The sequence below is a fragment of the Podarcis vaucheri genome, assembly GCF_965113315.1.
Source record: "Podarcis vaucheri genome assembly, chromosome: 2".
Taxonomy (NCBI): Eukaryota; Metazoa; Chordata; class Lepidosauria; order Squamata; family Lacertidae; genus Podarcis; species Podarcis vaucheri.
In genome coordinates, this window is record NC_138760.1 from 23986973 (window position 1) to 24009677 (window position 22705).

Genomic DNA, 22705 nt, shown 5'->3' on the forward strand with positions numbered 1-22705 from the left:
TGCTATAGACTCTAAACGTGCAACCTGAATTGACCAGTTTGCAAATCTGTTGCAAATCTGAATGTTTTATTGGCAGGGCATGGGTCTGAAGCAATGCTAGGCCAGCTGAACTTTGTGGGTTTCCACCTTTTTAAAGAATAATAATTTTATCTTAAAGTATGAGGCGACAAAAAGCTTTTCTTCTGTTTCCTCCCCGCCAAGCCTTGCTGCTGCTTCTAGTGTCTGTCTGCCTGTTCTTCACTGTTTCCTCTGGAAATGACGCTGTATCATAGCATTTAATTGTTGTTTTAATGTGCTTTTATTTTATTTCCATTGCATCATTTTACCAGCTTGGTGTCTGCTGCTGTGGGGCTTCTGTGTTTGGAAGGGTGGGGTATTTAATATGGGCAATGCCGGATTTATGTATAAGGTAAACAAGCTATAGCTTAGGGCTATCTTGGCGGCCTCCCAAAAGTATACTTCTTCTTAATTGTATTTCACTATTAATATACTTCTTCTTAATTATATTTCAGTTCAAGAAATTACTTTGTTAAAATACATATTTTGTTATGGGCAAATGGCTTTAGATACCTCTTAGGTACATAAATTACCATATAACATATATTCAACACACACAAAAAACGACAATTTGTCACTGACAAAGGACAGCTGGACATATAAAGGGCCCCATTACCTTCAGAAGCTTAGGGCCTCATCAAACCTAAATCTGGCCCTGGTTATGGTTGGCATTTACTCTTGGGAGATGCCTTGAAATTAATGGACATGGTTAGGTTAGGTCCCTTAATTTCATTGGTGCTTCTCTGAGTACAACTTAATTGAAAACCACCCTATTTATTTATTAAATTTCTACCCCGCCCTTCCTCGTAAAGGAGCCCAGGGTGGCAAATGCACAAGTGATAAAACGATTACTGTTAACATCTAAAAGCAATAGACACTTTGTCCTGGATCTTAGGCAAGTCAATCAAATAATCGGTTATTTTCTGGCGCTCAGCAGCTCAACAATTTTGGGGTCTTCCTGTTAAAAGCTCAACAACTTTTTGGGGTGTGCTGGTTTTTTTTTTTTTGAAATATGGCAACCCTCGTTTGCCTTCCCACTGCGGTCACCCGTCGTGTGGATTCAAACCGCCAACCTTCTGATTGGCAAGCCCAGGAGGCTCAGCGGTTTAGACCACAGCACCACCCGCTCTCTTATCAGCCAAGGGCATGCAGCCCTGTATAGGGATGTTTTTAATGTTTGATGTTTTATTGTGTTTGATGTATTAATTTGTTGGAAGCCATCCAGAGTGGTTGGGGCAATCCAGTCAGATGGGCAGAATAATAATAATAATAATAATAATAATAATAATAAGGCAATTCTGACCCAGAAACACATGCCATTGCCAGTAGCACCTATGGCACTATTTGAAACTGCATCAATGCTTGGATCTTTTTTTTGGGGGGGGGGGTATGTGTTAAAAAATGAAGAGCAAATCTAATAAAAAGCATTGACCGGCTCACATTTAAAGGTATGGATTGTTTAAATTTGCAGCCAAAAAATACCGACTTAATTTTTAAAAGACATGCAGCAAAACCCTCAGCAAATTTACTTGGCCTCAGTAGGGTTTTCTCCCTACTAACTGATGCCAGGAATGTCTAGAAGACCAAAAGGCAGATGTAAATTTATATAATTGTAAAAGTAAGTTATGATTAATAATAAAGAAACTGCGACAGTCAATTGATTAACACACACACACACTTTGGAAGCTGATGCAGTGCATATTTATGCAAAATGAATCCAGATAATAGAAGGAGAGGGAATTATTATTATTATTATTATTATTATTATTATTATTAGAGAGTAAAGTCATTGGTCAATGATAATTTGTATGTGAGTGGAAGTGTTGCAAGTACAAAATCTTATCCCAATTTCCACTGGTGAAATATTAGGAAGGACAATTAAGTTAACTTATTATAAAATAATATATGTAAACCAACCTAACAGGTTTATGGAAAATGGGTTTTTATTGTAATGTTTTAGAATAACAAATTCAATGATAATGTCTAACCTTATGCTGCTTTCAAACTGCTATAATAGCATTTCTTTATCTTTGGTTTATTTTGTTCAATAATTAAAATAAAAGTGGGGGGAATGTAATGTAGAAGATGCCCCAAAGTTAAAACAGGCCCTGAGAATCCAACATCTCATATTTTCACAACATTGAAAATGACCATTCTTGAGCCCAGAGTTAAAAATCTCACTGCTGAAAAATTGTAAATTGGATTAATGAATCCATTAAAGACTTTCTGTAATGTTTCTTAGCTTTAAAAAAGACAGCAAAAATGTCATTTATCCAAATGCTAGCAATACAGTTCATCTTCTGTCTTAAAACGAAATTGTAACAGAGTTCAAAAAGTTTTTGGAAGTTCAACAATGAGATTACACAGCTTTAAAATAACACAATGTACCACACATAGGTTAGATTTCAATGTTAATTTTCTCTCCCCATAGAACAAGCTTCCTCTGAATACAGGATTTCAAATTCAGAGGATTTCTAAGATAGAAAAAAAGCTTTATTCAAAGTTAACTACAGGGTTAAATTCAAGTATGCAAGTGCAATAATGAAAGGAATAAATTCCAGAAACTGCTAAATCCTCGGCATTGTTACAGAACTGTGATGGGTTTGCCTTGTGCAGGAACATCTGGAATAATATTGTATATCCACCAAGTGGAATTTTCTTCAAAAAGGGCAACGATAGGCTGAGATTTGAGGGATAAGATATCCTGATTTATTACCCTTTTAAACTGAAGTACTTCAATTTAATCAGATTAAGGGTATGTTCTCTAGCCCACACTTGCGTTCGTTAGTTTCATTTTTAGCACATTTTCATCACCCGTTTGTATTAACAACCCTGGTGATGCTTAAATAGTTGTGAAAGGGAACAGTAGTGATTCCAGTCTAATTAAACCTGGCTAAATTAACACAGAGTTCAGGCCATTGTCTGTGTCGTGGCAGGGGGAAAGAGTATTTATTCTTAATTAAGGCTGTGGGATGATCATTCTAGAAGTTAGGGAAAACTTCTTACATGCTATCAAGTATTGCACGATAGCGACGGTCTGATAAAATGCCCAGGAACGTTATTTTGTGTTATTAAGTATGTGTTGGACGCGGGTGGCGCTGTGGGCTAAAGCCTCAACGCCTAGGGCTTGCCGATCGAAAGGTCGGCGGTTCGAATCCCCGCGGCGGGGTGCGCTCCCGCTGTTCGGTCCCAGCGCCTGCCCACCTAGCAGTTCGAAAGCACCCCCGGGTGCAAGTAGATAAATAGGTACCGCTTACCAGCGGGAAGGTAAACGGCGTTCCGTGTGCGGCTCTGGCTCGCCAGAGCAGCGATGTCACGCTGGCCACGTGACCCGGAAGTGTCCCCGGACAGCGCTGGCCCCCGGCCAATAAATGTGAGATGGGCGCACAAACCCCACAGTCTGTCAAGACTGGCCCGTTCGGGCAGGGGTACCTTTACCTTTACCTTTAAGTATGTGTTGCACATTGCCAAGACACCAATTTGGCAGAGAGCGTAACTGACAAGTCTCTGAATCAGAACAAAATTAATTTGCGCATTAAGTCTCTTCGGTAACATCAGTGGATTCCAGGCCACGTTCAGACGTAGCAGCCAAAAGGAAGATAGTTCCATGACTCACAATTCAGCATGTCCTAAACCTAAAATTTCACTAATTTCAGCTGCATTGCCCTTTTCCAAATCGTCCACTGGCCTGATGAAAGCACTGATGGAAGAATAATGAAACTTCCCCTAATGGCTGGGGTGCCAACTTGAATAAAATATTGGGGAAGGTGGAAGGTAAGCCCCACCCAGTGCCGGATTTACATATAAGCTAAACAAGCTATAGGTTAGGACCCTACTCTCTTGGGGGGGGGGGCAAAAAAACTAAAGGAAAAATAACTTCATGTACATTTCTAAAATATGAGATAAAAAACAAATAAAATAAAACCTACATACAGCAACAGTGTTTTGTTTTGTTTTGTCTTGTCTTGTCTTGTCTTGTCTTGTCTTGTCTTGTCTTGTCTGTCTTGTCTTGTCTTGTCTTGTCTTGTTTTGTTTTGTTTTGTTTTGTGTAGGCTCCTGTGATGTAAGTAATGGGCCCTGCCTGCTATCCTGCTCCCTAAAATATCACTGGTTTGCTCATTTCTATATATAGGGTGCCTACATTCTTCATGTGCAAATGGCTTTAGATACCTATTAGGTCCATAAATTACCATATAGCATATATTCAACACAAAAAAGCAACAATTTGTTGTTGACAAAGGACAGCTGGACATATAAAGGGCCCCATTACCTTCAGTAGCTTAGGGCCTCGTCAAACCTAAATCCGACCCTGGCCCTGCCCCCCAAAATTGATCATGCACGCAATTTGAATTTTATTGGGGGGCACGCCGAAGCCCTCTCAGCCTGTTTCAGAATTGACTCCTGTGGTCTGTAGCAGGGGGCAAGCCCGTTTAATTCAATGTGAGGGTAAGCTCTATGCATGCATTCAGGTGGGAGCTAAGCCCTAAAATGTAAATGTAAAATCAGAGTCTACTAGAAAGGATTACAGATGGGTAGCCGTGTTGGTCTGCCATAGTCAAAATAAAAAAAATTCCTTCCTGTAGCACCTTAAAGACCAACTAAGTTAGTTCTTGGTATAAGCTTTCGTGTGCATGCACACTTCTTCAGATACACTAGAAAGGATATCGGCTTTTGAATTCGCTCTTTCTTAGCTGGAATCTAGACACATACCAAAAAAAAAACACAAAAAAAAACCCACTGTGAAAATGCTTTTTTTAAAGGGCTTGGAAAAAAATTTTGAATTTGCCATAAGCTCACCACTGCCATCTAGTGTCATATTTCTTTAATGCACTCAAAACGGCCTTAAAACATTATATTTGCAGCTCTATAGCTGAGTCATTACCTTCTCTTCCTTAAGAAGAGTATTCACGAGATACAGATTCCAGACTTAGAAGATTTTCTTACAGACAGGTGACATGGTACATTACTGGAATATCTCATTGCCAACTGTAGGTGTGGGATTGAATGTGTGAAGGCCTCTCTCTCAGGGTAGTGCGTGCGCACACACACACACACACAGGGCATGTCAGAGGAAAATCTCTGCCCTTTGCTTGTCTGTGCTTTGCTTAATTTACACATTTTTGTAAGCAGTTTCTCCCAATGTGCTTTATTTTTGTTTGCTATTTGCACTGCTGTATGTGTAAGGTGGGACGCAGGTGGCGCTGTGGGTTAAACCACGGAGCCTAGGACTTGCCGATCAGAAGGTTGGAGGTTCGAATCCCCGTGACGGGGTGAGCTCCCGTTGCTTGGTCCCTGCTCCTGCCAACCTAGCAGTTTGAAAGCACATCAAAGTGCAAGTAGATAAATAGGTACCGCTCGGGCGGGAAGGTAAACGGCGTTTCCATGCGCTGCTCTGGTTCGCCAGAAGCAGCTTAGTCATGCTGGCCACATGACCCGGAAGCTGTACGCCGGCTCCCTCGGCCAATAAAGCGAGATGAGCGCCACAACCCCAGAGTCGGCCACGACAGGACCTAATGGTCAGGGGTCCCTTTACCTATAATAATAATAATAATAATAATAATAATAATAATAATAATACTATATTATTTATACCCTGCTCATCTGGCTGGGTTTCCGCAGACACTGTGGGCGGCTCCCAACAGAATATTAAAAACACGATAAAACATCAAACAGGGCTGCCTTCAGATGTCTTCTAAAAGTCATATAGCTGTTTATTTCCTTGATATTTGATGGGAGGGCATTCCACAGGGCAGGCACCACTACCGAGAAGGTCCTCTGCCTGGTTCCCGGTAACTTCAATTCTTGCAGTGAGGGAACCGCCAGAAGGCCCTCAGAGCTGGACCTCAATGTCTGGGCTGAACGATGTGGGTGGAGACGCCGAGGCTGTTTAGGGCTTTAAAGGTCAGCACCAACACTTTGAATTGTGCTCGGAAACGTACTGGGAGCCAATGTAGGTCTTTCAGGACCAGTGTTATGTAGTCTCAGTGTTATGTAGTCTATCTGCCGCATTCTGGATTAGTTGTAGTTTCTGGGTCACTTTCAAAGGTAGCCCCACGTAGAGCGCATTGCAGTAGTCCAAGCGGGAGATAACTGGAGCATGCACCACTCTAGCGAGACAGTCAGCGGGCAGGTAGGGTCTCAGCCTGCATACCAGATGGAGCTGGTAGACAGTTCCCCTGGACACAGAATTTACCTGTGCCTCCATGGAGAGCTTGGGCAGGTTACCGTCTCTCATTTTCGTTGTCCCATTGTTAACTTCCATACAATAGGTATATAGCTGTGATGAATATTTGTTGGAATTTTTTGCTTTTTCTGGACTGTCGTAATTATACAATCTGACACTTTCTCCCTGAACCTAGTAAGTATAGAGCACTGTACAAACATATGTACCAGGGAGGGACGAGTTGTGGCGTCAGACCGACACAACCACCTTTCCTCTCTGCTTCAGTTTTGCCAAAGCAGCAGCTCAAATGATGAGGGCTGAAGTAGTCCATTTTCATTTTTCAATGGTCCACCCACTGTGGTCTTTCTCTGGAGAAAAAAGCTTCTCTATCCATCTCTGGAACCATAGGAGCAGCTGTTTCACTTATTAAAGCCTTAGCAAGCCAAACATGGAAACAAATGACGGGTTTTGTCAGAGAACATATTGAGGAGTTTCCCTTTTTGGCTGTTTTTCTTTTAGTAATGCAGCGTTGTCTATTTTATATTTTCTTAACGGATTGTTTCAGGAGGTCCGGTGGGAACTTCATCACCCCAGATTTATTAGAGTGGTGGGCTACATTGCTTCCATTTAATATAAAACTGAAGTAAATAGGAAAAAAAACCCTGCTGTATGGGTGTGTTTGTAGGTGGTCGACTGCAAAGAAGGAGTAATCTGCTGAAACAAACAGATCGCTTCAGAATTTACTGGAGGGTATTAATATAACTTCTAAAAATGGGGTGTGATCTGCTTCCTTTAACTTTTGAGTTTTCCTTTCTCCTTCCATAGCTGTTGCCTTCCACCAACACCCTGACTCAGCCGGGCAGCAAAGGCAACTAATAATAATAATAATAATAATAATAATAATAATAATAATAATAAATTTTATTTATACCCCGCCCTCCCCGGCCAGAGCCGGGCTCAGGGCAGCTAACACCAATAAAATCACAGTAAAAACATAATAGGGGAAAAGGAGAGGGGGGGTAAAAAATTTAAAAAGAGTTAGTGGACCAAAGCTCATTTCCATATTATTTGCAAGAAATTGAGCTGCTTTGTATAATTTTTTTGTGAGTTCGGCAGGCGACATCCTGCCATTGATAGACGTATTTGGCCTCTGTTTGTATGACCTGTACGAAAATGTTGCCCTGAAAATGTGACTCAGCCCTGGTAGAATCTCACCAGAATTTGTAAGAATAGAAAAACAACGGAAATATTTCCTCAAGGCCAGCTTTTAGGCAGTAAGTTGTCATTTCACGGAGATAGGGTTAGTGCAAAACCCCATTCTAAATCCAGTGTATAAGGTTTTGGTTGAGGTTGCGGATACAGGCAATGTAAAACAACATTCTTTTTACTTTATTCTTCTTGGTTGCCTTTTAGTGCAGCGAATTTTGGAGGAATCGTGGAATTGTAGAGTTGGATGGGACCCTGAGGATCATCTAGTCCAATGCCCTAGACCTCCATCGGACTATAACGTGGGCTGCAATTATGTTTGGAAACACCAAGTGGCAAAGTTATTTTAATGGACTTTGCCGCTTTTAGGTCACATCATGGATGGAAGTATTGGTGCCTTCCGGCTGTTGGTTGCAACAGTGAGCAGCTTGTTGTTTCTGGGATTTGAAAGCCTACAAGCAGGGAGTTGAGGCAACAGCTATACCATCACAATTGCCCTGTGTATCTCTATGGTGTTTCTGGTCATGAGGGCTAGAAACTTGGAGAAAGTTCAAAAAGAGTTGCACTTTTTGTTTCCCTCAGTTAAGAGTGGGGTTATGGAAAAAGAGCTGGGGATTGCTACTTCAATGTCTTCTGGACAAAGGACATTGCGGTATTGCACAAGACTTGGACCACTGCAGTAATTTGAACTCTGCAGATAACCTAACAAAAGGCTAAAGGTAAAGGGACCCCTGACCATTAGGTCCAGTCGTGGATGACTCTGGGGTTGTGGCGCTCATCTCACTTTATTGGCCGAGGGAGCCGGCGTACAGCTTCCTGGTCATGTGTCCAGCATGACCAAGCTGCTTTTGGCGAATCAGAGCAACGCACGGAAATGCCGTTTACCTTCCCGCTGCAGCGGTACCTATTTATCTACTTACACTTTGGCGTGCTTTCGAACTGCTAGGTTGGCAGGAGCTGGGACCGAACAACGGGAGCTCACCCCGTCACGGGGATTTGAACCGCCAACCTTCTGATCGGAAAGTCCTAGGCTCTGTGGTTAAACCCGCTGCGCCACCCGCGTCCCTAACAAGAGGCTACTTTGGTAGAAATATTTATTGTATATCACAAGAGGTCTTGTGGAAGCAAACATAAGCATTTGGAGAGAGACTCTGGCCACAAGGTTATTCTGCTTTGAAGAGAGATTGTTGATCATATAATAAGCAATTTAGAAATTAGGAGAAACATTAGGCTACAGTGAGCAATCTCTCTGGCAATGTGATCCCCCCCCCCCCCCGCTTTCTTGGCCTTCATTTTCTTCCATGACTAAAATGTGCCTTTTCATGAATTTATTGGCAACAAACAACATGTGATTGCTTGGGGGATGGTTGTTTAAGGAGCTGCCACAATTTATCAATTATTTTCATTCACAACAGCCAATTGTATTAAAGGATGCGCCTTATCAGCCTGGGCAGCGTGTTTGGAGGTCATAAGCTGCCCAGACGACAAGACTCTCAGCCTCATTGATGTGGTCTGAAGGAAAGCAGAGTAATACATTTGGCATGAGCTGGGCTGCAGGAATTGCTGTAAGGAGGTATACAAGGTGCAATCCAAGTTTTAGGAACTCCACTCTGGATGTGTGTAGAGTTTACTCCTTAGGGATGCAGGTAGCGCTGTGGTCTAAACCACTGAGCCTCTTGGGGTTGCCGATCAGAAGGTCGGCGGTTCGAATCCGTGTGACGGAGTGAGCTCCTGTTGCTCCGTCCCAGCTCCTGCCAACCTAGCAGTTCAAAAGCACACCAGTGCAAGTAGATAAATAGGTACCACTGTGACAGGAAGGTAAACGGCGTTTCCGTGCACTCTGGCTTCCATCACGGTGTCCTGTTGTGCCAGGAGCGGTCTAGTCACACTGGCCACATGACCTGAAAAGCTGCTTGCGGACAAATGCTGGCTTCCACAGCCTGAAGCAAGATGAGTGCCACAACCTCATAGTTGCCTTTGACTGGATTTAACTATCCAGGGGTCCTTTACTTTTTTTACTCCTTAGTGTTTTCTTCTCCCAGAGATGTCCCACAAGGCAGGAGGTACAGATTTTTCCTTGGGGTTTACTCCTGAAACCTTTCTTGAGTACAGTGGTACCTCAGGTTACATACACTTCAGGTTACATACGCTTCAGGTTACAGACTCTGCTAACCCAGAAATAGTACCTCAGGTTAAGAACTTTGCTTCAGGATGAGAACAGAAATCGTGCTCCGCCGGCGCGGCGGTGGCAGGAGGCCCCATTAGCTAAAGTGGTGCTTCAGGTTAAGAACAGTTTCAGGTTAAGAATGGACCTCCGGAACGAATTAAGTACTTAACCCAAGGTACCACTGTATAGGCACGAGGCAGCAGAGGTTTACTATCAGCATTTTCCTTCTCCTAGATGGCCTCACTTCTCAGGTGGATGAGCCCCATCTGCCCCTCACTTCCCTCTACAGCACGTGCAGTAACCACTTTGTTGACCATGGGTAGGCAAACTAAGGCCCTGGGGCCGGATCCGGCCCAATCGCCTTCTAAATCTGGCCTGCAGACGGTCCGGGAATCAGCTTGTTCTTGCATGAGTAGAATGTGTGTTTTTATTTAAACTGCATCTCTGGGGTATTTGTGGGGCATAGAAATTCGTTCATATTTTTTCTTCTTCAAAATATAGTCCGCCCCCCCCCCAAGGTCTGAGGAACAGTGGAGGAAAGTTTGCTGACCCCTGTTCTTGACGTTTGGATTCAGTCTTGATCTCGTCTGCTCAATCCACCAGAGCCTGTCTTTGCATGCAGATCAAGCTGTTTTTTGTTGCTAAGGTGCAGAAGCGAGAGCCAGTAAAAATGTGGTCTAGTCTTCTGTCTTCCAGAGAACTGAGAGCAGCAAAAGAGGGCCTTCTCCGTGTATCCCTTCGGAGGAGAGGCATTCTCCCCAGTGAATCTAAATTTTAGGTTCAGATGTTACTTTAGGACTTCTTCTTTTTAATTTACCCAAGGATTTCACTTGGCTTTGTTGCATGGTGGCAAGCTGGTGTTTATTTTGAATGACATTATCCCGCTTCTTTATAGTCTTGCTCTTACCCTTCTTCTGTTTGCTGTTTTTGCTTTTTCATATTTTGCTACGCTGCTGATCTCATTTTATGAGTTACGTTCAAATGCTTTTTTAATACAATTTTTATTGCTTGATTTGTGCAGGCACGTGGGGATGCACACAGGTGTTCTCTGCCTCGTACAACAACTTGGGAGTTTTAGAAAAGTGGAAAAGGTGATTTCTACATTTTAATAACATAAAAATTCAAGGCAGCCCATTTAGGGCCAGTGCATATTGGAGGAGAAAGTGCCCTGGAGACTTATGGAGCCTACAGTAATGATCTGTTTCAAATTTCAAACTTGAGCTTCTGTACAGGGATTCCACTTGTAAATTTCCCTGAAAATACACTTCTAAAATTAATAGTTAATGTGCGGGCGGTCAGAATTAGTGGACACAAACTAGGATCAGAATCAAGTTGCACTATTTTTACACGCGTATTTTTTTTTTAGATTCAGTTACGATTTACAAATACAAATATAATTTGAATCCTAATTTGAATACATAATATCATGATATATGATTTCATAATGTGCCTTATTATACATTTGTATAATTGGAATTATATCTTTTTTGTACAGTGGTACCTCGGGTTAAGTACTTAATTCGTTCCAGAGGTCCGTTCTTAAGCTGAAACTGTTCTTAACCTGAAGCACCACTTTAGCTAATGGGGCCTCCTGCTGCCACCGCGCCGCCGGAGCACGATTTCTGTTCTTATCCTGAAGCAAAGTTATTAACCCGAGGTAATATTTCTGGGTTAGCGGAGTCTGTAACCTGAAGTGTATGTAACCTGAAGCATATGTAACCCGAGGTACCACTGTATTTGCTTTGCTTGGTGCAACACACACACACACGGCCGCTTAAGGGGCAAAGCAGTTCTTTTAGTTTGGTTTCACTTTTCTTTTTGCTGGTAGCAGTGAAGTTAACACCCAGGCAGGAATCAAAAGAAGCTTTGCCTCCCACTGACTGGCTGTTCTGCTGGGTGTTTGTGTGGAATGACTACAAAGAGCCAGTGAAGATTTGCAAAGGCTTTTTGCCTTGCGTTTAAAACTAGGCCGTCTAGTTATGTGGTATCCCCATAAACTTCCCTGCCACCCTTTTACAGGAATCCCAACCCCTTCGCGCAACTGCGAGGTGGCGTTTAAAAAGTGTGGGACCACCACCCGTTAAAGCGTTAACTTCACTTAAGCCCATTTATGTGAGCCGGCCTTAAGCACGTTTCACGACTCTGCGGCTGGGGAATTTGGAAACGCAGCCAGCCATCTGCGGAATAGAAATCTATTAGTGGTTTAAAAGCAATTTTTGCAAAGAGCTCAAATAGAGGGGATGGTGGGAGTTTTGTCTGTTTGAATGTACAGCTGCCACTATCGTGGAGAAAGGGGGGGGTTTTACTTGTTTTAAGTAAAATGGGGTTAACTGTCCCTGCCCCCAGTTCCGTGGGACATTCACCCTCCTTTAGGAAGGTGAAACAGGAAGATACTTAGTGTTTTTTCGGGGGGGGGGTGGGCAGTTGAATTATAATACAGTGGTACCTTGGGTTAAGAACTTAATTCATTCTGGAGGTCTGTTCTTAACCTGAAACTGTTCTTAACCTGAGGTCCCACTTTAGCTAATGGGGACTCCTGTTGCCGCCACACCACCGCCGCGTGATTTTTGTTCTCATCCTGAAGCAAAGTTCTTAACCCGAGGTAATATTTCTGGGTTAGCAGAGTCTGTAACCTGAAGCGTCTGTAACCCGAGGTACCACTGTATTGGGGGGGGGGCACTCTCTTAAATACAGCGGTACCTCAGTTTAAGAACAGTCCTGTTTGCGAACTATTCGGTTTACAAACTCCACAAAACTGGAAATCGTGTCCTGGTTTGAGAGTTTTACCTCGGTCTAAGAACGGAATCCAAACGGTGGGAGGCCTCATTAGGGAAAGCGCGCCTTGGTTTAAGAACGGTTTCGGTTTAAGAACAGACTTCTGGAATGGATTAAGTTTGTACCACTGTAAAAGCTATTGAGCTGGGATAGCTCAGTTGGTAACGTATGAGACTCTGAGGGTTCAAGCCCCATGTTGGGGAAAAGATTTCGCATTGCAGGGAGTTGATGGCCCTCATGGTTCCTTCCAATTCTGCAAATCTATGATTCAATGACTACTTCAGCTGCCTATTGGCATTCCATGGGATCAATGTAATGTCATCAGACCACATAACACCGGTCCTGAAAGGACTCTACATTGGCTCCCAGTACGTTTCTGAGCACAATTCAAAGTGTTGGTGCTGACCTTTAAAGCCCTAAATGGCTTCGGCCCAGTATACCTGAAGGAGCGTCTCCACCCCCATCGTTCAGCCCAGACATGGAGGTCCAGCTCTGAGGACCTTTTGGCGGTTCCCTCCCTGCGAGAAGTGAGGTTACAGGGAACCAGGCAGAGGGCCTTCACAGTAGTGGCACCCGCCTTGTGGAACGCCCTCCCTCCAGATGTGAAGGAAATAAACAACTATCTGACTTTTAGAAGACATCTGAAGGCAGCCCTGTTTAGGGAAGTTTTTAATGTTTGATGTTTTATCACTTTTTCACTATTATTATTATTATTATTCTGTTGGGAGCCTCCCAGAGAGGCTGGGGAAACCCAGCCAGATGGGTGGGGTAATAATAATAATAATAATAATAATAATAATAATAATAATAATAAGGTAACACTGTTCCCAGAGGCATGAGGGAGAGATGGAAGCCCTCTGTTTTCAATTGCAAAAGTGAAGCACCCATGCATACCACAGCCAGTGTTATTTTTCTAGAAAAAGGAAGTTTCGGAACTCACCACAAACATTTCTCATTGCCTGAACTCTGGCAGTGTGAATGACCTCACTTGGGTGAAATGCCCCTTGCCAGAAGGGGATAAATGGATAAATGTGTGCCAGCGCCTCATTTTGTGTTAAAGACTGGGAGACACACGTGCAGAGAGCCTGTTTCTGTAGGATTGGACAGTTCTGTGTTTAATCAGAAGGAATGTCTCTCCCATCCTTAATTTGGTCCTTCAATAGCTTTGCTTTTCATTCTGAAGGACAGGAGGACACAGTGACTTCTCCTGGACAATTAATGGGGCCTGTTTTGTTTAATGTAATCTGAGTCACTCAGGTACAGTCTCTCCTTGATTTGTCTCCCCTCTCTCAGTCTGCGAATCCCCCTTGCACATAAATAACGGTGAGATAATCACAAAGGGGCTGAAATAATTCAGCAAGTTGCTATTTGAATGACTGGCTCCAGCATTGTTTTTACAGCTACATGGAAAATCTGTGTGGTGTGTTTGATTAGCCATTCCTTCCAAGTTCAGAGATACACTCTGAAGGATAAAATCAGCCCCAAAGATAGAAATTGCTCCCCCCCCCAAAAAAAAATCAATAATTAGGGCTTGAAAGCTTTGCCAAAGCTGGGCAAATGTGAATCTATTGAATCTGAAATTTTAAATCCGTTTCAAAGGCTTTGTTGTTGTTGTTTAATTTGTTTAATTTTCTTAGTTTACAAAATACTGCATTATCTCTTTTCTCGGGTTGTAAAGTCTTTTCTATGTTGTTGAAACTACTGTATTTTGTTCTAAAATACTTCTGGAAGAAAACATTTTCCCCCTTAAAAGGTCCAGTTTGGCTTACCAAAAACAAATTTTAGTAACAATTCTCAGTTACCTATGGATGTTGAAAGTATACCGGTAGTTGAAAATGTTGACTTGTTCTACCATCAAAATGCAACCTTTTTTGTTTGTTTTATTTTTACTGTTTAAGTATTTTGTCGCAGAAGCTCCAAATCCAGCAAAACAGCAACAAAATAACAGCAAATGGTAGGGTTTTATTTCAGAAATCTAAACGGCTTCCACTGTGTGTGTGTGTGTGTGTGTGTGTGTGTGTGTGTGAATGCAAGTTTCATGGTTGAAAATGTTCAACAACATCTACAGTGTCCAAGTGGTTTGCTGAGAATGCCATGAAACTGAAAGATTACTTCCAAATCACGAGCTGTTTCCCGTTCCCTTTTTTAAAAAAAATCTGTTTGTTTTTAAGCATAGTTCATGGTTTTTTCCTGCACCCAAGTGGCCTAAAAATGTGATTTCAAATCTAACATGTTTTATGGAGACAGAGATGAATTCGTCACCTATGATGAAATGTGAAGCATTGGCCAATTTGCAAGGAGCACTTGGGCTGGATGTGATTATTAATTTGGCCTTCAGGACTTGGTTTCGGCCCTCCTTAATGGGAGCCAGAGTTATAGCCTTTCTAGTAGTGATGGTGTCTTGCAGCATCCCAAGCAACTTTAAGTTGGAAGGATGCTATGGCTCTCCAGACGTCGCTATTTTCATTGGAGAAATGTTCAAGAGAATGAGTGTGCTCACCTGACTTTCCTTTCAACCAGGAGTTGCAAAGCTGCAACGGCTACCTCTTGTTTGTTTGGAAGATGTTGAATGAGGAAGGCCGAAATGACAAGTTGAAGGTTCGAGGAGAGGGTCAGATGAGCATGTGAGGGACATGCAGCTGCGGAGCATCTCTCACATGCAGCAGCTTTTGGAATACACTCGTGCCTCTGAAGAAGAAGAAGAAGAAGAGTTTGGATTTGATATCCCGCCTTTCACTCCCCTTCAGGAGTCTCAAAGCGGCTAACATTCTCCTTTCCCTTCCTCCCCCACAACAAACACTCTGTGAGGTGAGCGGGGCTGAGAGACTTCAGAGAAGTGTGACTGGCCCAAGGTCACCCAGCAGCTGCATGTGGAGGAGCGGAGACGCGAACCCGGTTCCCCAGATTACGAGACTACCACTCTTAACCACTACAATCCGTTCTGGAAGTCTGTTTGGCTTCCAAAATGTTTAGGAACCAAGGTGCGGCTTCTGATTGGCTGCAGGAAGCTGATTGGTTGCAGGAAGCGGCTTCTGATTGGCTGCAGGAAGCGGCTTCTGATTGGCTGCAGGAAGCAGCTTCTGATTGGCTGCAGGAAGCGGCTTCTGATTGGCTGAAGGAAGCTCCTGTTCAATCGGAAGCCACGGCAAATGTTCAGGTTCCAAAGAACATTCGCAAACCAGAACAATCGCTTCCTTGTTTGCGGCGTTTGGGAGCCAAAATGTTCATCTCACAAGGCTGACCGACTTCCGAGGTACGACTGTAGTACTGGGGCTAAGCCTGACAACCTGGGCTGGGGGCTCTGGTGTAAATGTGTGGACTACTACCCAGCCGAACATGCACGCTGAGTGAAAAACACGCTTCGGATCAAAACAATTCTGGAATCTAAAGCAAACCTCTGGCTTTTGCACAATAAATTCTGGCAACTGGTCTGGAGATCAGGGGGGGAAATCCACTGGCTGCTTCTCTGTTATCCCCCCACCCCGTGCAGGGCTTGTTGGCAGATCAGCTTGTTCATTCTGCCACTAGAAGCTACTCTTTTGCTTAGTGTGAAAATGTTGCTTGCTTGCTTGCTTCACTTTGACAAATCGTGAAGGGATTGTTTGCAGATGTTGCACCTTTCCCCAAACCCACCCCTCACGTACTGGGCACTGACTCCGACTCCTCTATGTATTTGGTGCAACAGCCTCTAGTACAGTGGTAGCCAACAAGGTGCACGCCACATGTTGGAGCCATCCCTGACTGCGGGCCATGCAACAACATCTGGGGGGGGCACCATGTTGGCTGTTCCTGCTCTACTCGCTCCATAAGCTGTGGCTGTCACAGACCAGAGCTAGCCGGGCAATGCTCGTCTTTAGACCGAATGCTGGTTTTAATGTTTCCTTGGAGATGTGCAGTATAATTTTTAAGATGATGAGCCTGATTGAGTTTTTAAAGAACAAATCTGAGACAAGGCTCTATTCATAAAAGATAGTATGTTCTTCCAGAGGATAAATACCATAACTTAACTGATTTTGGAACGCCTGCTTCACCACTGCTTCTCAAAATAGACGCAAGAACTCTGAGCAGAATTCTTTCTTTACGTGTGTGCATGCATGTGCACAAACACACTGTTTTGATTATACAGTGGTACCTTGGTTCTCAAACTTAATCCATTCCGGGAGTCCGTTCGACTCCCAAAACCATTCGAAAACCAAGGCATGGCTTCTGATTGGCTGCAGGAGCTTCCTGCACTCAAGCGGAAGTCGTGTTGGATGTTCAGCTTCCGAAAAACGTTCACAAACCGGAACACTTACTTCTGGGTTTGTGGCATTTGGGAGCTGATTTGTTTGACAACTAAGCCATTCAAGAACTAAGGTACCACTGTATTCTGTCTTACTAGGGTTGCCATATTTCCAGAGGTAAATATCTGGACAAAAAGAGTTGTTGATCTTTTCTGGGGCGATCGCAAGAAAATATGCTGAGCTTCTTTGAGGCCATAGCCCCTCCCCCAAACTGGGCATTTGCTTAAAATTGTAAATATCCCTCCAGATGGGTGGATAGACCCCTCAAAAGAGGACATGTCCAGGATTTCCCGGACGTATGGCAACCCTGGTCTTCCAATCAGGTAACTCTTATTCATTCTGTAGTTCCTCCTCCTGTGTATTTTGTAAACAACCTGGATATAGTGTAGTCAGATATCGGTTCTGTGCCAAAAGTGTAAAAAATCAAGCAAGATGCAGCCCTCCAATACACCGCCTGGGATTGCTCTTATTTCTGGAGACCTTGCTGGAGTCAATTACAAAGTCTCAAAAGAAGTCAGTGTGAATGAGCAGAGCTGTGCTTCGGTCAGAGAGGCCTGGCCTCAGCTGGATGGCCTAAGGCATGGGTAGGCAAACTAAGGCCCGGGGGCCGGATCCAGCCCAATCACCTTCTAAATCTGACGCACAGATGGCCCAGGAATCAGCATGTTTTTACATGAGTAGAATGTGCCCTTTTATTTAAACTGCATCTCTGGGTTATTTGTGGGGCATAGGAATTTGTTTATTTTTTTCCCTTCAAAATATAGTCTGGCCCCCCACAAGGACTGAGGGACCAGCCCTCTGCTGAAAAAGCATTGACACCCCATCATTAAAATAGATTCCCAAGGCACTGTGCCATTATCGATGAGCTGGACTGCCTCTCCTATAGGAAAAGGCAAAAGAGCTTGGGAATCTTTAGTATACAAATAGACACGGGATATAATCAGAATGTGCCATTTTCATTTTCATTTTGCAAATGTTAGGAATCAGACAGGAGAAGAAGAAGTGAACCTCGCTGCTAATGGCCAATCCCAGATTTTTTTCATGGCTGCTGGGTGCCTGGATTTTACATCCTCAGCTGTAATAGAAATGCATATTATTATGAAAGATGTGAATAGACTAAAGGTAAGGGTAAAGGGACCCCTGACCATTAGGTCCAGTCGTGAGCAACTCTGGGGTTGTGGCACTCATCTCACTTTATTGGCTGAGGGAGCTGGCATACAGCTTCTGGGTCATGTGGCCAGCATGACTAAGCCACTTCTGGCGAACCAGAGCAGCACACGGAAACCCCATTTACCTTCCTGCCGGAGCGGTACCTATTTATCTACTTGCACTTTGACGTGCTTTTGAACTGCTAGGTTAGCAGGAGCAGGGACCGAGCAACGGGAGCTCACCCCGTCACGGGGATTCGAACCACCGACCTTCTGATCGGCAAGTCCTAGGCTCTGTGGTTTAACCCACAGCGCCACCCGCATCTGTGCATAGACTAGATGGAGACAACTATCCTTTTGCTATAGCACCAGTTTACTTGCATGAGACAAGTAGGTTAATGAACAGTAGGTTCAGGTCAGACAAAAGGAAGCCCCTTTGCATACTGTATACAATGGGATGGGAGGAACTTTGGCCTTCTAGATGTTGCTACAACACCCATCCATCCTAACTGTGAGTCATGCTGGTTGGGAGTGGACCAGAGTTGGGGTTCAACATTATCTGGTTTCCTGTCCCTGGAAACAACAGAGAGACCAGGTCCAGAACCCAAAGAACCTCATACCTTGGTGGCAGCTTCTTATGGGTGGAAGGATTCCCAATTTTACATTCCAAGTACAGCCTTTCATGCCGCTTTGAATCCTGCTCTAAAGGACTTCTCAACCCTCAGCAGCTACATTTTGGTACTTGCGAGGAGCTTCAGTGGGGAGGGAAGGCAAGAACATCCCATCATGTGCCTAGAATTCTTTGGATCCAAGCTATAATGCATCTTTGTTTCGAAAATGTGGTAAAGCTGCAGATTGGGTTGGCTTTTAAAAAAGGGATTGGATACATCTACAGAGGGTAGGTCTAACAGTGGCTTGGTAGTGAAATAGGACCTCTGTGTTCAGAAGAAGTGGAACAGTGGCTGAAAATCATATGATTTTCTGCTTCTAAGCTTCCCAGAAACATCTGGCAAGGGACGGTTGGAAACAATGTGGATTGGATGGTTTCAGACTGATCCAGGAAGCAGTTATGGCCTAATACCCTTTGTGCATTCAGAATGCTACAAAATTGTTTGATAGCAGCTCTTTCTGCAGTTAATGTTTTTTGCAAGCTAGGGAGACTTGCTTGCCCTCAGTTTTGGGGCCACCACCTATTTTAGGGAATTCCTCACGTGTTCAGAACATCCTACCCACTCCCGTAAATCTGAACCAGGAAACGGTGTTAAGTTTAACCAGGCACATGTTTTGGGACTACAACTCCCATCATCCCTAGCTAACAGGACCAGTGGTCCCAAAACATCTGAAGGGCCGAGTTTGCCTAGGCCTGAGTTTAACCAATCCCTAATCCAGGATAAAAAGGTAAAGGTAAAGGTACCCCTGCCCGTACGGGCCAGTCTTGACAGACTCTAGGGTTGTGCGCCCATCTCACTCTAGAGGCCGGGAGCCAGCGCTGTCCGCAGACCCTTCCGGGTCACGTGGCCAGTGTGACGAAGCTGCTCCGGCGAACCGGCACCAGAGCAGCACACGGAAACGCCATTTACCTTCCCGCTAGAAAGCGGTACCTATTTATCTACTTGCACTTAGGGGTGCTTTCAAACTGCTAGGTGGGCAGGAGCTGGGACCGAACGACGGGAGCTCACCCCGCCGCGGGGATTCGAACCTCCGACCATGCGATCGGCAAGTCCTAGGCGCTGAGGTTTTACCCACAGCGCCACCCACGTCCCTTAATCCAGGATAGTAAAGGTACCCCTGCCCGTACGGGCCAGTCGTGTCCGACTCTAGGGTTGTGCGCCCATCTCACTTAAGAGGCCGGCGGCCAGCGCTGTCCGGAGACACTTCCGGGTCACGTGGCCAGCGTGACGAAGCTGCTCTGGCACCAGCGCAGCACACGGAAACGGCGTTTACCTTCCCGCTATAAAGCGGTACCTATTTATCTACTTGCACTTTTAGGGGTGCTTTCGAACTGCTAGGTGGGCAGGAGCTGGGACCAAACGATGGGAGCTCACCCCGCCACGGAGATTTGAACCGCCGACCATGCGATTGGCAAGCCCTAGGTGCTGAGGATTTACCCACAGCGCCACCCGCGTCCCTTTAATCCAGGATAGCAAACAATAATTTGATTGCTGGGTTTGTAAGTATTAGTTAAATCTAACAGTTTCCTGGTTGTCACAGGAGAAAAAACAAAACAAAACCACAGAGCCTAGGACTTGCCGATCAGAAGGTCGGCGGTTCGAATCTCCACAACGGAGTGAGCTCCCGTTGCTCGGTCCCAGCTCCTGCCAACCTAGCAATTCGAAAGCACGTCAAAGTGCAAGTAGATAAATAGGTACCGCTCCGGCGGGAAGGTAAATGGCGTTTCTGTGCGCTGCTCTGGTTCGCCAGAAGTGGCTTAGTCATGCTGGCCACATGACCCGGAAGCTGTACGCCGGCTCCCTCGGCCAATAAAGCCAGATGAGCGCTGCAACCCCAGAGTCGGTCACGACTGGACCCAGGGACGCGGACTTATAAAAAATATTGGGGGGGCCCGGGAAAGCTCATGAATAATAAATAAGCTCATTAATATGCAAATAAAGTGGCGCCGCCGCCTCATGAGCGAATAGGGGAGAGTGTGCTGCGCCTATTAATCAGCTCCGAAGGAAATTGGGTGGAGCTTTTGCTCGGGAGGGAGGGCAGGAGGCATGCAGCCCGACCCTGTGCATTTTGGGCTGGGGGAGGGGCAGCGATGGCGCTCTGCTGGAGGGGCGCTGGAGATTATTGGGGGGGCAGAGCCCCCCAAACGAATTTTTGAGGGGGCTCGGGCCCCCTCAAGCCCCATGGAGTCGGCGCCTATGACTGGACCTAATGGTCAGGGGTCCCTTTACCTTTACCTACTGGTTCTGCACAGCAGTAAAGTATATCTAAACAATTCCATGATTCCTTTGATTACTAAATACTGCTACTACAATCATTTATTTTTTTTACAAGCATTATACTGCCCTGTCGTGGCACTTTTAAGGACTGTTTTCTCTCTTAAAGTGTGGTGTAGTGGTTAAGAGCAGTAGACTCGTAATCTGGGGAACCGGGTTCGCTTCCCCGCTCCTCCACATGCAGCTGCTGGGTGACCTTGGGCCAGTAACACTTCTTTGAAGTCTCTCAGCCCCACTCACCTCACAGAGTGTTTGTTGTGGGGGAGGAAGGGAAAGGAGATTGTTAGCCGCTTTGTGGCTCCTTCAGGTAGTGATAAAGCGGGATATCAAATCCAAACTACTACTACTACTACTACTACTACTTCTTCTTCTTCTTCTTCTTCTTCTTCTTCTTCTTCTTCTTCTTCTTCTTCTAAGTGAGGAATAGTGGTGATAATCATGTTAGCAGGGGATATGATGGGTGTTTTAAAAGAATGTTGCCAGGAAAAGAACAATGGAAGCCAAAAGATGCAATCACAGCTGTGGCATCCCATTTACTTGAGTATTTGAGTCTAGCCACGTCCTGCCGCTACGCATGCTGTTAAAAGTGTGTGGTGTTTAATGAAGCGAATTAAACTTGATAAAAGCACAGGTGAGCTTGATTAATTTATTTAGATGGTTGTATTGCAGCGATGGGCAAGGCAGGCTTTCCCCGTGCCTCTGACACTAGCTTATATAGTACATATGTAATTGCAATATGTGTGCTTGCAGGAAGGGGGAGGGGAAAATCAATCTGCTCAGAGAACAGTGATTAGCAAATACCCTTGACTGATTAGTATGCTCTTGAGCAAGAAACAAACAAACAAACAAACAAAAATCTTTAAATTTAACTACAGTTTCACAGCTGATCAGCTGAGTCTTTTGGAACTCGCAACTTGGCAAGCTGAGTGCTGCTCTCACCAGGAAAGAGATCCACCTCTCCACTAAAAGGTCCACGACGTTATAGCTAGAGCAACAGTATTTCTGGAAGCTGCAGTTTAAAGCAATCTTTGCTTATAGAAGACAATAGACAGTGGTGGGTGCTTTGACAAATTTCCATCATCATCATCATCATTATCATAATCATTATTATTAAAATTTGTATACCACCCTATACCTGCAGGTCTCAGGGAGGTTTGCAAGATAAAATCACAATATAAAACACAAATAATCAACATAAAAATAAAAACAACAAAATAACACCCCACCCCTTCTTCAAGCCTTTGGGCAAGCCGTGCTTAAAAATGTCTAGTTTTAGGGCAGACTGGAGTCAGGAAATCATATATCTTATATCAAATATGAGATAAACATATGACAAAGAACCCAGATTTGAGGGCTGAGCCAAAATTGCTGCAAACACCCCCTCCCCAAATGCCGCTACTATTTCCAGGTAGCAAAATTGAGGGGATGTCAGAGAATTCCAGCAGAAGCAGGGAAAGAAATCGCCAATGCTTGCTTATTCATTCCATGTCCAGAAGAGAAATCAATCCAGCAATTATTATTGATATGCACTTGTCAGGGACAGGCAGGGCTCAGTTTAAGAACGGCTTTGTTGCCTCCCTCCCTAAGCCAGGCAAGTACTGAATTCTGCAGGGCGCCAGAAGGCTAAAAGGGAAAAAACTGAGCTGACACTCAGTGGGAGCAGCTCACTCACCCTCGCTCAGTGGCGTAGCGTGGGGGGTGCAGGGGGGGCCGGCCACACCGGGCGCAACATCTGGGGGTTAGGGGGCGCAAATCCACGGGTTAGGGGGCACAAATTACTTGCCTTGCCCCGGGTGCTGACAACCCACACTACGCCACTGCCCTTGCTCACTCAGCACGCTTGTTCATCCTTCCCTGGACTCTTGCCTGGCGCCCTTCAGAACTTGGCGCCCTGGCGCCCCACGCCACTAGCCTCAATGGATAAGATGGGCCTGTTGGCACTTCTCCTTTCCAAAGCCTGG

At 44.7% G+C, this 22705-nt stretch overlaps 1 long non-coding RNA gene across 1 annotated transcript in view; it reads left to right on the forward strand.

The window, feature by feature from the left end:
• LOC309526643 overlaps positions 1 to 22705 on the forward strand; it is a 50310-nt gene that overhangs the window by 21746 nt on the left and 5859 nt on the right. The gene's annotated exons all lie outside the window — the stretch shown is intronic.